This window comes from Hippopotamus amphibius, chromosome 1 (genome assembly GCF_030028045.1).
Source record: "Hippopotamus amphibius kiboko isolate mHipAmp2 chromosome 1, mHipAmp2.hap2, whole genome shotgun sequence".
Classification (NCBI taxonomy): domain Eukaryota; kingdom Metazoa; phylum Chordata; class Mammalia; order Artiodactyla; family Hippopotamidae; genus Hippopotamus; species Hippopotamus amphibius.
The window spans coordinates 18,182,582-18,195,321 of record NC_080186.1 but is presented as its reverse complement, the minus strand read 5'-3'; positions in this window follow the sequence as shown (position 1 = coordinate 18,195,321).

Below are 12,740 nucleotides of genomic sequence, written 5' to 3'. Positions count from 1 at the left end.
TCCAACCTTACAACTGGCTTACCCTACCTTTCCAGCCTCAGTGGCCACTCCTTCCCACCACCCAGAGCCACATTGGACTTTTCTGTCAGCTCCTGAAAGCAACATGTTTTCCCCCTGCTCTGCATTTCACCTGGGCAGGCTCTTGCTTGAATTCTGCAAGGCCCAGTTCAGTTTTTTTTTTTGTAGTTTTTCCTTAGCACTAATATATAACCGTTAATACTTTGTGCACAGATATGGTCATTTATGAGTTATGGAATATGTACTATGTGCTAGGCACTGGGGAGATGGAAATAAATAAGAATAGTCCCCATCCTCAGGGTGCTCACAAGACACAGGCACATAAAAATATAATTACAGGGCTTCCCTGGCAGTCCAGCGGTTAAGACTCCATGCTTCTGCTGCAGGGGCTTCGGTTTGATCCCTGGTTGGGGAACTAAGGTCCTGCACACCACACAATGTGGCCAAAAAAAAAAAAAATTACAAATGATGTGACAGTTGCAATAATATACATTATAGGAGTTGGGGGGGGGGGTGTCATTAGGGAAAGCTTCCTGGAGGAGGTGATGCCCAAATTATGCCTTAAAGGATAAATAGGAGTAGCCTGGACATAGGGCAAGTGAGGGATGGGAGACTTCCCTTCCAAGTAGGGCAATCAGTACCTTCTGTCCTGCCATCCAGCAGACAAGGGTGGCATCACGGAGCACTGCCTGCTGCTCCAACTCTGCCAGTTTGGAGCTCTCGCCCTGGGAGAGCCTGCTGAGCCAAAGTGGTTGACACAGACCTTCAGGGCAGTGGGATGGGGGACTCGGTCTGGGGGTCCTGTTAGACCATAGGGAACTGATTAATGAGAAGGGTCTGGAACTTGACACCAAGAAGTTAGTTTACATGGGGGGCATAAAGACAATCTCATCCAGATAAACAAAGCAAGGGCTGAGGTTTGAGACATCAGCATAGACAAAGGAACAAAAAAGATGCCATTTTTTAACCCTTTTTACCTGTGTGTCTGTACCCAGCAGTGTACTCACTCCTTCACACATGATAATTTCATTTAATGTTCACTTTATGAAGTCAGTGTTATTATTATCACCACTTTACAGATGAGGAGACAGTTTAAATAAGTTCCCAGATAACCCTCGTACTTTGCTAGTGGGGTTGGAAGATGGTACAGCTAGTTTTGAAGTTTGGCAGTTTCTCAAAAACGTAAAACTACCATAGGACCCAGTAAGTCCACTCCTAGGTGTCTGCTCAAGAGAAATGAAAAAATGTGCATGCAAAGACAAGACTTGCCCATGAATGTTAATAGCAGCATAATTCATAATAGCCCAAATGGGAAACATCTAATGATCAACTGATAAAGAGGGAAAATATTTGATTCAGACAATGGAAAACTATTCAGCCACAAAAAGGAATGAAGGACTGATGCAGTACGGATGAGACTGTCTTCAAAAACAATATGCCTGGACTTCCCTGGTGGTACAGTGGGTAGGACTCCATGCTCCCAATGCAGGGGGCCCGGGTTTGATACCTGGTTGGGGAACTGGATCCTGAATGAGTGCTGCAACTAAGAATCCACATGCTGCAACTGAAGAGCCTATGTGCCACAACGAAGATCCTGTGTGCCACAACTAAAACCCAGTGCAGTCAAAATAATAAATATATATATATATATATATATATATATATTTTTTAAAAAACCAATATGCTGGGACTTCCCTGGTGGTGCAGTGGTTAAGAATCCACCTGCCAATGCAGGGGACACTGGTTAGATCCCTTGCCCAGGAAGATCCCACATGCAACTAAGCCCATATGCCACAGCTACTGAAGCCCAGGCGCCTAGAGCCCATGCTCTGCAACAAGAGAAGTCACCGCAATGAGAAGCTCATGCACTGCAACAAAGAGTAGCCTCTGCTGGTCACAACCAGAGAAAAGCCCACATGCAGCAGCGAAGACCCAATGCAGCCAATAAATAAATAAATTTATTTTAAAAAATATGCTAAGTGAAAGAAGCTAGTCACAAAAGAGCACCTATTGTTAGTTCCATTTGTATGAAATGTCCAGAATAGGCAAATCTATAGAGACAAAAAGTAAATTGGTGGTTGCCTAAGATTGGAGGTGGGAATGAGATGAACTGTAAATGGGCACAAGGGTTCTTCTAAATAGAGATGCAAAAATCTTCAACAAAATACTAGCAAACCAAACTCATCAACATATAAATAAGGATTATATACCATGGGATTTATCCCAGGAAGACAAGATTTCAGGTTTAAAACCTGAAAATCAATTAATGGGATACACCATATCAGTAGAATAAAAGTTGAAAATGATCATCTCTATAGATGCAGAAAAAAACATTTAACTAAATTCAACACCCCTCTGTGATTTAAAAATAAAAGAACTGAACACACGAGGAACAGAAGGAAACTTTCTCAACCTATAAAAAGCATCTGTGAAAACCCCACAGGTAGCACCAGGCTTCATTCCCCCCATTTCTATTCAACGTTGTACTGGAAGTTCTAGCCAGAACAATTAGGCAAAAAAATAAAAGGCATCCAAATCTGAAGGAAGAAAAACTAGATTTATTTGCAGATAACATGATCTTGTATATAGAAAATCCTAAGGAATCCATTAAAAAATATAAACTTAAAAAATGAGTTCAGTAAGGTTGTATGATACAAAATCAACATACAAAAATAAGTTGTATTTCTATACACTAGTAGTGTACAATGCAAAAAACAAAACAATTTCATTTAGAATAGCATCAAAAATAATAAAATACTTAGGAATAAATATAACAAAAGAAGTACAAAACTTATGTTCTAAAAATTACAAAGCATTGTTGACAGAAATTAAATAAATAAAAAGACATCTCATGATAATGGATTGGCTATAATTCATAATAGCCCAAATGGGAAACATCTAAACATCAGCTGGGGAAGAGAGAAAACATTTGATCGAGACAATGGAATACTACTCAGCCCCAAAAAGGAATGAAGTACTGTTGCAATATGGATGAGATTGTCTTCAAAAACAATATGCCTGGGGGCTTCCCAGGTGGTGCAGTGGTTAAGAATCTGCCTGCCAATGCAGGGGACAAGGGTTTGATCCTCGCTCCAGGAAGATCCCACATGTCACGGAGCAACTAAGCCCACGCGCCACAACTATTGAGCATGCGCTTTAGAGCCTGTGAGCCACAACGATTGAGCCCATGTGCTGCAACTACTGAAGCCCACGCGCCTGGAGCCCATGCTCCACAACAAGAGAAGCCACAGCAATGAGGAGCCTGCGCACCACAACAAAGAGTAGCCCCCACTCACTGTAACTAAAGAAAGCCCGCGCACAGCCAAAAAAGACCCAACACAGCCAATAAAATAAATAAATAAATAAATTTATTAAAAGAAAAAAATGCCTGGACTTCCCTGGTGGTCCAGTGGGTAGGACTGGACCATTGCCATAACAATTGCCATTGTTAAATGGCAGTATTCCCCAAATTGACTCACAGGTTCAACCCAGGCTCCCTCCAAATCCTATCTGGCTTCTTTGCAGAAATCAATAAGCTGATCCTTAACATGGAAAATTAACATGGAAATCCAGGGGACCCAGAATAGCTAAAACAACCTCAAAGAAAGAAAAAAACAAAGTTGGAGGACTCACACTTCCCAATTTCAAGGCTTATTACAAAGCTACAGTAGTTAATACAAGCATGAGGATAGACATATAGATGAATGGAATAGAATTTAGTGTCCAGGGGACTTCCCTGGTGGCTCAGTGGTTAAGAATCTGCCTGTCAATGCAGAGGGCATGGGTTCGATCCCTGGTCTGGGAAGATCCCACGTGCCTCAGAGCAACTAAGGAGCAACTAAGGCCGTGTGACACAACTACTGAGCCACATGCTGCAGCTACTGAAGCCCACATGCCTAGAGCTCGTGCTCCACAACAAGAGAAGCCACCACAATGAGAAGCCTGCACACCACAATGAAGAGTAGCCCCCGCTCGCCGCAACTAGAGAAAGCCCACGTGAAGCAATGAAGACCCAATGCAGCCAAAAAAAAAAAAATTAACTCAAAGACCTAAATATAAGTACTAAAACCATAAAACTCTTAGAAAAAAGCATAGGCATAAACCTTCATGACCTTGGATTAGGCAATAATTTCTTAGATATGACAACAGAAGCACAAGCAACAAAAGAGAAAAAATAGACAAATTTGACTTCATCAAACTTTAGAACTTTTTTTGTTGCAAAGGACATCATCAAGAAAGTGAAAAGACAACCTACATAATGGGAGGAAATATTTGCAAATCATATATCTAATCAGGGACTTCTATCCAGAATATAGAATGAACTCTTACAACTTAATAAGAAAAATGTAGGAACTTCCCTTGTGACTCAGTGGTTAAGAATCGACCTGCCAATGCAGGGGACACGGGTTCGATCCCTGCTCCAGGAAGATCCCACATGCCGCGGAGCAACTAAGCCCCTGCACCGCAACTACTGAGCCTGTGCTCTAGAGCCCACAAGCCACAACTACTGAGCCTGCATGCCACAACTACTGAAGTCTGCGAGCCTAGAGCCTGTGCTCCTCTACAAGAGAAGTCACCGCAATGAGAAGCCCTCACACCACAGTGAAGAGTAGTTCCCTCTCCCCACAACTAGAGAAAGCCCACGCACAGCATTGAAGACCCAATGCAGCCAAATAAATAAATAGAAACAAATTTTTTTAAATGTATATATATATATAACCCAACTAAAAAATGTACAAAGGATATGAATAGATTTTTCTCCAAAGAAGATATAAAAATGGCCATTAAGTGCATGAAAAGATTCACAACATCATTGGCCACCCATCAGGGAAAAGCAAATCAAAACTATGAGATACCACCTCATACTAGGTTGGCAATAATCAAAAAGACAGGTAATAACAAAGCTCCGGTGAGAATGTGGAGGAATTGGAACCCTTGTGCACTGCTAGAGGGAATGTAAAATACTACAACCACTTTGGGAAAAAGTTTGGCAGTTCCTCAAAACTTTAAACATAAAATCCCCATGTAACCCAAGTAATTCCACCCCTAGGTATATACCCATGAGAACCGAAAACATTCACATGAAAACTTGCACACAAATGTTCACAGCAGCTTTATTCATAATAATCCAAGAGTGGAACAACTCAAATGTCTATCAATTGATGATGGATAAAAAAAAGTATATTCATATAGTAATGGAGCATTATTTAGCAAATAAAAAGACATGAACTACTGATATATGCTACAACATGGATGGATCTTGAAAACTTGCTAAATGAAAGAAGCCAGACACAAATGACAACATAGGATATTATTTCATTTATATGAAATGTCCAGAAGAGGCCTATGGAGAGACTGAAAGTAGATTAGTGGTTGCTTAAGGCTTTGGAGGAAGGGGGAAGAGGAGTGACTGCTAATGGGTACAGGGCTTTATTGAGAGAGGGCAATGGAAATATTCTAAAATTGGTGTGGTGATGATTGCACAACTCCATGAATATCCTAAAAACCATTTAATTGTGTACTTTAAGTAGTTGAATTGTATGGTATATGAATTATATCTCAATAAAGCTATTGATTTACAAATGGACATGGGGCATCAAAATTTATGGTAATAGTTGTAGTTACTTGATACAATTTCTAGAAATCAATGCATTGAAATAGGCGAAATTTATTTATTTATTTTTAAATTTTACTTATTTATTTATTTATTGGCTGCACTGGGTCTTCATTGCTGCATGCAGGCCTTCTCTAGTTGAGGAGAGTGGAGGCTACTCTTTGCTGTGGTGCACAGGCTTCTCTCTGCGGTGGCTTCTCTTGTTGTGGAGCACAGGCTCTAGGCGCATGGGCATCGGTAGTTGTGGCTTGTGGGATCTAGAGTGCAGGCTCAGTAGCTGTGGCACACGGGCTTAGTTGTTCCGTCTCATGTGGGATCTTTCTGGACCAGGGATCAAACCCATGTCCCCTGCATTGGCAGGCTGATTCTTAACCACTGTGCCACCAGGGAAGCCCCGAAATTTAAATTATGTAAAATATACCACAATAAACTTGTTTTAAAAAAAAAAAAGAGTTCCCAGGTAACACAGACCGTGAGAGCAACTAAGTTATTATATATATTCGTGTACTTCATTTGCCTCTTGATCTTTCCATCAATCCTGGGAGAGAGGACAGGGAACAAAACTGAAGTTTGGAAAGTTTAAGATACGTAGAACCAGAAAAAGAACTGGAAGGGACTTGCACTCATTTGTTTTACAAACATTTTTTGAGCACCTACTGTGTGCCTGCATCTGCTCGGTGCTGAGGGAACCATGGCCCCTGCTGCCTTCATGGACCTTACAGCCTATTCTAATTCAAATCACGTATTTTACAGGTTGGTACATCCATTTAAACAAATGCTTCTGAGCCTCTATATTCTAGGCCAGTAGATCCTAAACTTTAGCATGCATCAGAATCACCTGGAGGCTAATTAAAGCATAAATAACTGGGCCCCATGTCCAGAGTTTCTGATTCAGTAGGTCAGGGATGGGGCCTAAAAACGTGCCTTTCTGACAAGCTCCAAGGTAATGTTGAGGCTACTGGTCAGGGAGGGCCCTACTCTGAGAACCATTCCACTAGCAATGTGCCCACTCTGGGATTCAGGCATTACACAGTGTAAAAAAGAAAAAACTATTCCTACCCCTGAGGAGCTTACAGCTCTGTGGGTTTGTTTACTCCTAATTTATCCCTCCCCGCCTCCCTTTCCCCTTTGGTAACCATAAGTTTGTTTTCTATATCTGTGAGTCTATTTCTGTTTTGTATATAGATTCATTTGTTCCATTTTTTAGATTCCACATATAAGTGATATATAATATTTATCTTCCTCTGTCTGACTTACTTCACTAAGTATAATACTCTCTAGGTCCATCCAAGTTGCTGCAAATGGAAATATTTCTTTTTCTTTTTTTTAAAAAATAAATTTATTTATTTATTGGCTGTGTTGGGTCTTTGTTGTTGCACACGGGCTTTGTATAGTTGCAGCGAGTGAGGGCTACACTTTGCTGTGGTGTGCGGGCTCCTCATTGCGGTGGCATCTCTTGTGGAGCATGGGCTCTAGGCACGTGGGCTTCAGTAGTTGCAGCACATGGGCTCAATAGTTGTGGCTCATGGGCTTTAAAGCGCAGGCTCAGTAGTTGTGGTGCATGGGCTTAGTTGCTCCACGGCATGTGGGATCATCCTGGATCAGGGCTCGAATGTGTCACTGCATTGGCAGGCGGATTCTTAACCACTGCGCCACCTAGGAATTCCCAGCAATATTTCTTTTTTTTTTTCTGTCTGTCTATCATCATTTATATGTATCTATAGTGGTTTATTATAAGTAAATATATTAAAAAGTAAACATGTATTCTGAAACATTTTAAATTATATACTTTAAATGTCTCATATTTATACACAAAGATCCGATCCATTCCTTTTACTGGCTAAGTACAATTCCATTATATATATACTGCCATCATTTATTTGATCCACTATTGACAAATACTTAAAATTTTTTTTAAATTTATTTTTATTGGGGTATAGTTGTTTTACAACATTGTGTTAGTTTCTACTGTACAGTGAAGGAGAGTTCCCTGTGCGATACAGCAGGTTCTTATTAGTCATCTATTTTATACATATTAGTATATATATGGCAATCCCAATCTCCCAATTCATCCCACTCCCCCACCCACCCACCCCCACTTTTCTCCCTTGGTGTCTGTACATTTGTTCTCTACATCTGTGTCTCTATTCTGCCTTGCAAACCGGTTCATCTGTCCCATTTTTCTAGATTCCACATATATGCGTTAATATACGATATTTGTTTTTCTCTTTCTGACTTATTTCACTCTGTATGACAGTCTCTAGGTCTATCCATATCTCTACAAATGACCCAAATTTGTTCCTTTTTATGGCTGAGTAATAGTCCATTGCATATATGCACCACATCTTCTTTACCCATTCATCTGTTGATGGACTCTTAGGTTGTTTCCATGACCTGGCTATTGTAAATAGTGCTGCAATGAATATTGGGGTGCATGTGTCTTTTTGAATTATGATTTTCTCTGGGTATATATGCCCAGTAGTGGGATTTCTGGGTCAATGATAGTTCCATTTTTAGTTTTTAAAGAAAACTCCATACTGTTCTCCATAGTGGCTGTATCAATTTACATTCCCACCAACAGTGCAAGAGGGTTCCCTTTCTCCACACCCTGTCCAGCATTTATTAGTTGTAGGCTTTTTATGATGACCATTCTGACCAGTGTGAGGTGATACCTTATTGTGGTTTTGATTTTCATTTTTCTGATAATCAGTGATGTTGAGCATCTTTTCATGTGCCTCTTGGCCTGTGTGAAGACATCTGTATGTCTTCTTTGGAGAAATGTCTATTGAGGTCTTCTGCCCATTTTTTTTTTTTCAGGGGTACACCAATTTCAATCATCTGTTTTTATACACATATCCCCTTCTGCCCATTTTTTAATTGGGTTTTTTTTTTTTAATATTGAGTTGTATGAGCTGTTTCTCTATTTTGGATATTAACTCCTTGCTGGTTACCTCCTTTGCAAATAGTTTCTCCCATTCCATAGGTTGTCTTTTTGTTTTGTTGATAATTTCCTTTGCTGTGTAAAAGTTTTTAAGTTTGATTAGGTCCCATTTGTTTGTTTTTGCTTTTATTTATTTTTACCTCGGGAGACTGATGTAAGAAAATACTGCTATGGTTTATGTCAGAGAATGTTTTGCCTATGTTCTCTTCTAGGAATTTTATGGTGTTATGTCATATTTATGTCTTTAAACCATTTTGAGTTTATTTTTGTATATGGTATGAGGGAGTGTTCTAATTTCAGTGATTTACTTGTAGCTATCCAGCTTTCCCAACACCACTTGCTGAAGAGATTGTCTTTTCTCCATTGTATAGTTTTGCCTCCTTTGTTGTAGATTAATTGATCATAGGTGTATGGGCTTATTTTTGTTCCATTGATCTATAAGTCTGTTTTTGTGCCAATACCATGCTGATTTTTTTTTGAAGTATAGATGATCTACAGTGTTGTGTTAACTTCAGGTATACAGCAAAGTGATTCAGTTATGTGTATATATCGAGCATCTTCTCATGTATCTATTAGCCATAATACCATGCTGTTTTGATTACTGTAGCTTTGTAGTATAGTCTGAAGTCTAGAAGGGTTATGCCTCCAGCTTTGTTCTTTTTCCTCTTGCTTTGGCAATTCTGGGTCCTTTGTGTTTCCACATAAATTTTAGGATCATTTGTTCTAGTTCTGCAAAAAATGTCAAGGGTATCTTGATAGAGATTGAATTAAATCTGTAGATTGATCTGGGTAGTATGGCCATCTTATCAATATTAATTCTTCAAACCCAAGATCATGGGATATCTTTCCATTTCTTTGAATCATCTTCAATTTCCTTTATCAATGTTTTATAGTTTTCACAACTCCATAGGTTTTAATAGGCATTCATTTGTTTATCAGACCAGGGCTTTGCATTCTTAATGTTGCGTAGTTTTCAGGAATGTGAAACATGTGCTGAATATTGTTATTAAGCCCCATTTTTACAAATGAGGAAACTGAGACTCAGAGAGGTTAGGTAATGTGCACACAGTTACACAATAAGTGACAGAACCCCGGCTGCCAGTCCCCAAGAGCCCTTACTCTTAGCCTCTAGCTAAATTGCACATAAATAATTTAATGGATGCTCTAAATGCTGCCATTAAGGAGACAACGTAGTGTTTTGGGAACCTAGATGCACCCCATCTGTGGAAGAATGAACTCAGAGAGGGCAAGGTGGGAAGGACCTGAAGAGGACATTTGCCAAATGAAAGAGGGGGAAAAGGCTGAATAGCAAGCAGAAGCAACCACTTTGGAAAAGGCCAAGTGGCCCCATGGTTGGGATATAAAGAATAGAATGTCCCAGTAAATGCCTATTCATTGGTCTCAGGCTCATGCCAATCCTCAAGCGACCACAGAGGAGAGTGACCAGCAGGATGCCCATCTGTTGGCCAGTGGCTGTGTTGACCCAATCAAAGCCACATACCCTCCTGGTGCACGTGTGTGCGTGTGTGTGTTCCTTGAAAGGAATCACAGATCACCAGGCAGGTTATTTTCCCAGCATAAGGACCACTGCCCTCTGGTGGCCACTCTGCCAAAAGCCAAAATTGGGGAAAGAACTTATCCCTATGGAGACTATTCAGGACTAGTTTTGTTTTATCCCCCCAAGCCTTATAGAATAGGTATTATTAACCCCAATGAGGCTCAGAGAGGTGAAGTTACTTGCCTGAGGTCACACAGCTAGACATGGTGGACAGGGTTGTGATTGGGGAGAGGCAAGAGAGACAGTGGGATGGGACTGGAATCTGGTCAACTGAACTCCAAGGCTCGTGGTCTTAACCACCATGTGCCCAGCCTCCTGACTGGCATTGTTGGGGTTCCATTCTGATGTTGGACATTTCCTTCGTGTGTACAATGCTAGATGCTGGGGAAACAAATACATAGCTCTTTGCCCATGAAGAGCAAGACTTGTGTTTGACAAATGTTAGTTGGGAGAAGATGCCCTTCTCCAGGAGCAGCAAAGGAAGCATGGGTGTGTGTGTGTGTGTGTGTGTGTGTGTGTGTGTGTGTGTGTGTGTGTGTGTGTGTGTGTGTGTGTGTGTGGCGTCCTAAGGAAACAGGTCCTCAGAGAAGCCTGAAGGCAGGGTCCCTGCCACAAGGAGTCTTCTTCTCCAGGCAGTGCATCCCCTGAGTCAAGCCAGTGGGCACCAGGCAGGCTCCTTGGAGGTGCTGGGGAAGTGTTTGTCGGATAAAGACTATGAACTTAGATCACAGTTGATCTGCAATCCGTTGTGATGATACACATGATTGCTGTTGTACTGTGTGGTCACCAGGCACGGAAGGAAAATACTCTCAGTGTGAAGGTAATTAGCATTCCTTTGACCCAGACATATGCAACTTGGCTATTTTAGCTCTTCTCATTTTGCCAGCATTTTTCATCAGAGTCCAAGTCAGTAGTTTTCCCTAAAACCAATTCACAAGTTTTTATTGAATACACACTAGGAAGTCAAAATACAGGGAGAGGGAAATTACAGAGGTAGAGCTCTATGCCATTTACTCAGTACCATCAAGGTGCATAGCACTGTCCTAAACCTGTTACTCCTCACATCAATCCAATGGGGTGGGGAGGGAATCCTTTTAGAGATGAGAAAGCAGCTCAGAAAGGGCAAGGGATATATCCAAAGTCATGCAGGGAGAGGCAGAGCTGAGATCCGAGTCCAAGTCTAGCCTCGTGCCATCACCTCAACTGCCATGCTTGTGGTCCTTGAAGTGTGTCCCCCAGACTAGCAGCACCAGGGTCACCTGGGCACTTGTTAGAAATTCAGATTACCAGGTCCCACTGCAGATCGACTGAATCTGAAATTCCAGGTGTTGGGCCCTGCAGCCTGTATTTTAACAAGCCCTCCAGGTGATTCTGATGCACACTCAAGTATGAGGACCACAAACCGTTGCTACAGTAGTCTCTGTGCTTCAGCTGCCCAGAGTCAGATGGGGACCAACCCAAACCGGGACATACACAACACCAGTCCAGACATTCTGTAATAGTGTCAGAGGAGGAAGAGTCATTCTGGGCATTCTGAAGGGGTTTCATGGAAAAGATGACATCTGAACTTGGCAATGATGAATGGAAAGACTTTAATGATCATAAATGGAAGAAAAGGCCTTTCAGGTAGAGCAGAAGCAAGGAGACCAGAAAGTGCCTGTTCATAAATGGGATGGAGGCGAGTTCATGAAAGGCCTCACTGCCAGGCTGAGAGGTCTGGCCCTTTTCCTGGAGGCAGCGGGAGCCATATAGCTTTTTGAGCACAGGTGTGCTCATGGCTCAAAGTCCCAGTATGTCATTGCCCAACAACAGTGTTTTCTTACGACTGTGGTAGACAGAGTAATGGCCTTCCAAAGATGTCCATGTCCTAATCCCCAGGGCCTATGAATATATGTTGCTACATAGGAAGGGGAAATTAAAATTGCTGATGGAATTAAGGTTGCTAATCTGCTTACCTTGGGATGGAGAGAGTATTCTGGATTATCTAGGTGGACCCAATGGAATCACCAGAGTCATTATGAGGGAAAGAGGAAGGAAAGTCACTGTCAGAGTCAGTGAGAGACTTCAAGGTGCTAAACTGCTGGTTTTGAAGGTGGAGGAAGGGGGCACAACCAGGAATGCAGGCAGCCTCTAGAAGCTGGAAAGGCAAGGAAATGGATTCTTCCCTAAAGCCTCCAGAATGAACACAATCTGGCCAACATCTTGATTGTAGCCCAGTAAGACCCACTTCAGAATTTCGACCTCCAGAGCTATAAGACAGATCTCCAAAAAATTGTAAGGAGTTTCTTTTCTTCAACCAAAGATGAATGACAAGAGCAGTGACTGCTTTCTGAGCGCTTGCAGTGTTTGTGTGCTTTATGGGCATGGTCTCCTTTAATCCTCACAACAACCCCATGAGACAGGAACTATTCTCTCCATTTTCCATTGGAGAAGCGGAGGCTTGCACATGCTAATTAGGAGCACAGCCAGGATGGAAACCCAGGCCTGTCCGCAAAGGCTGTCCCCACTAGGCTTGAAAAAAAAACTTTGCTGGTAGTCTCTACTCCAAGTTGCCTGGATGGGCTTCAGCCAAATGTGCTGCGGGCCTTTCCCGCTGGAACTGGGGCAGA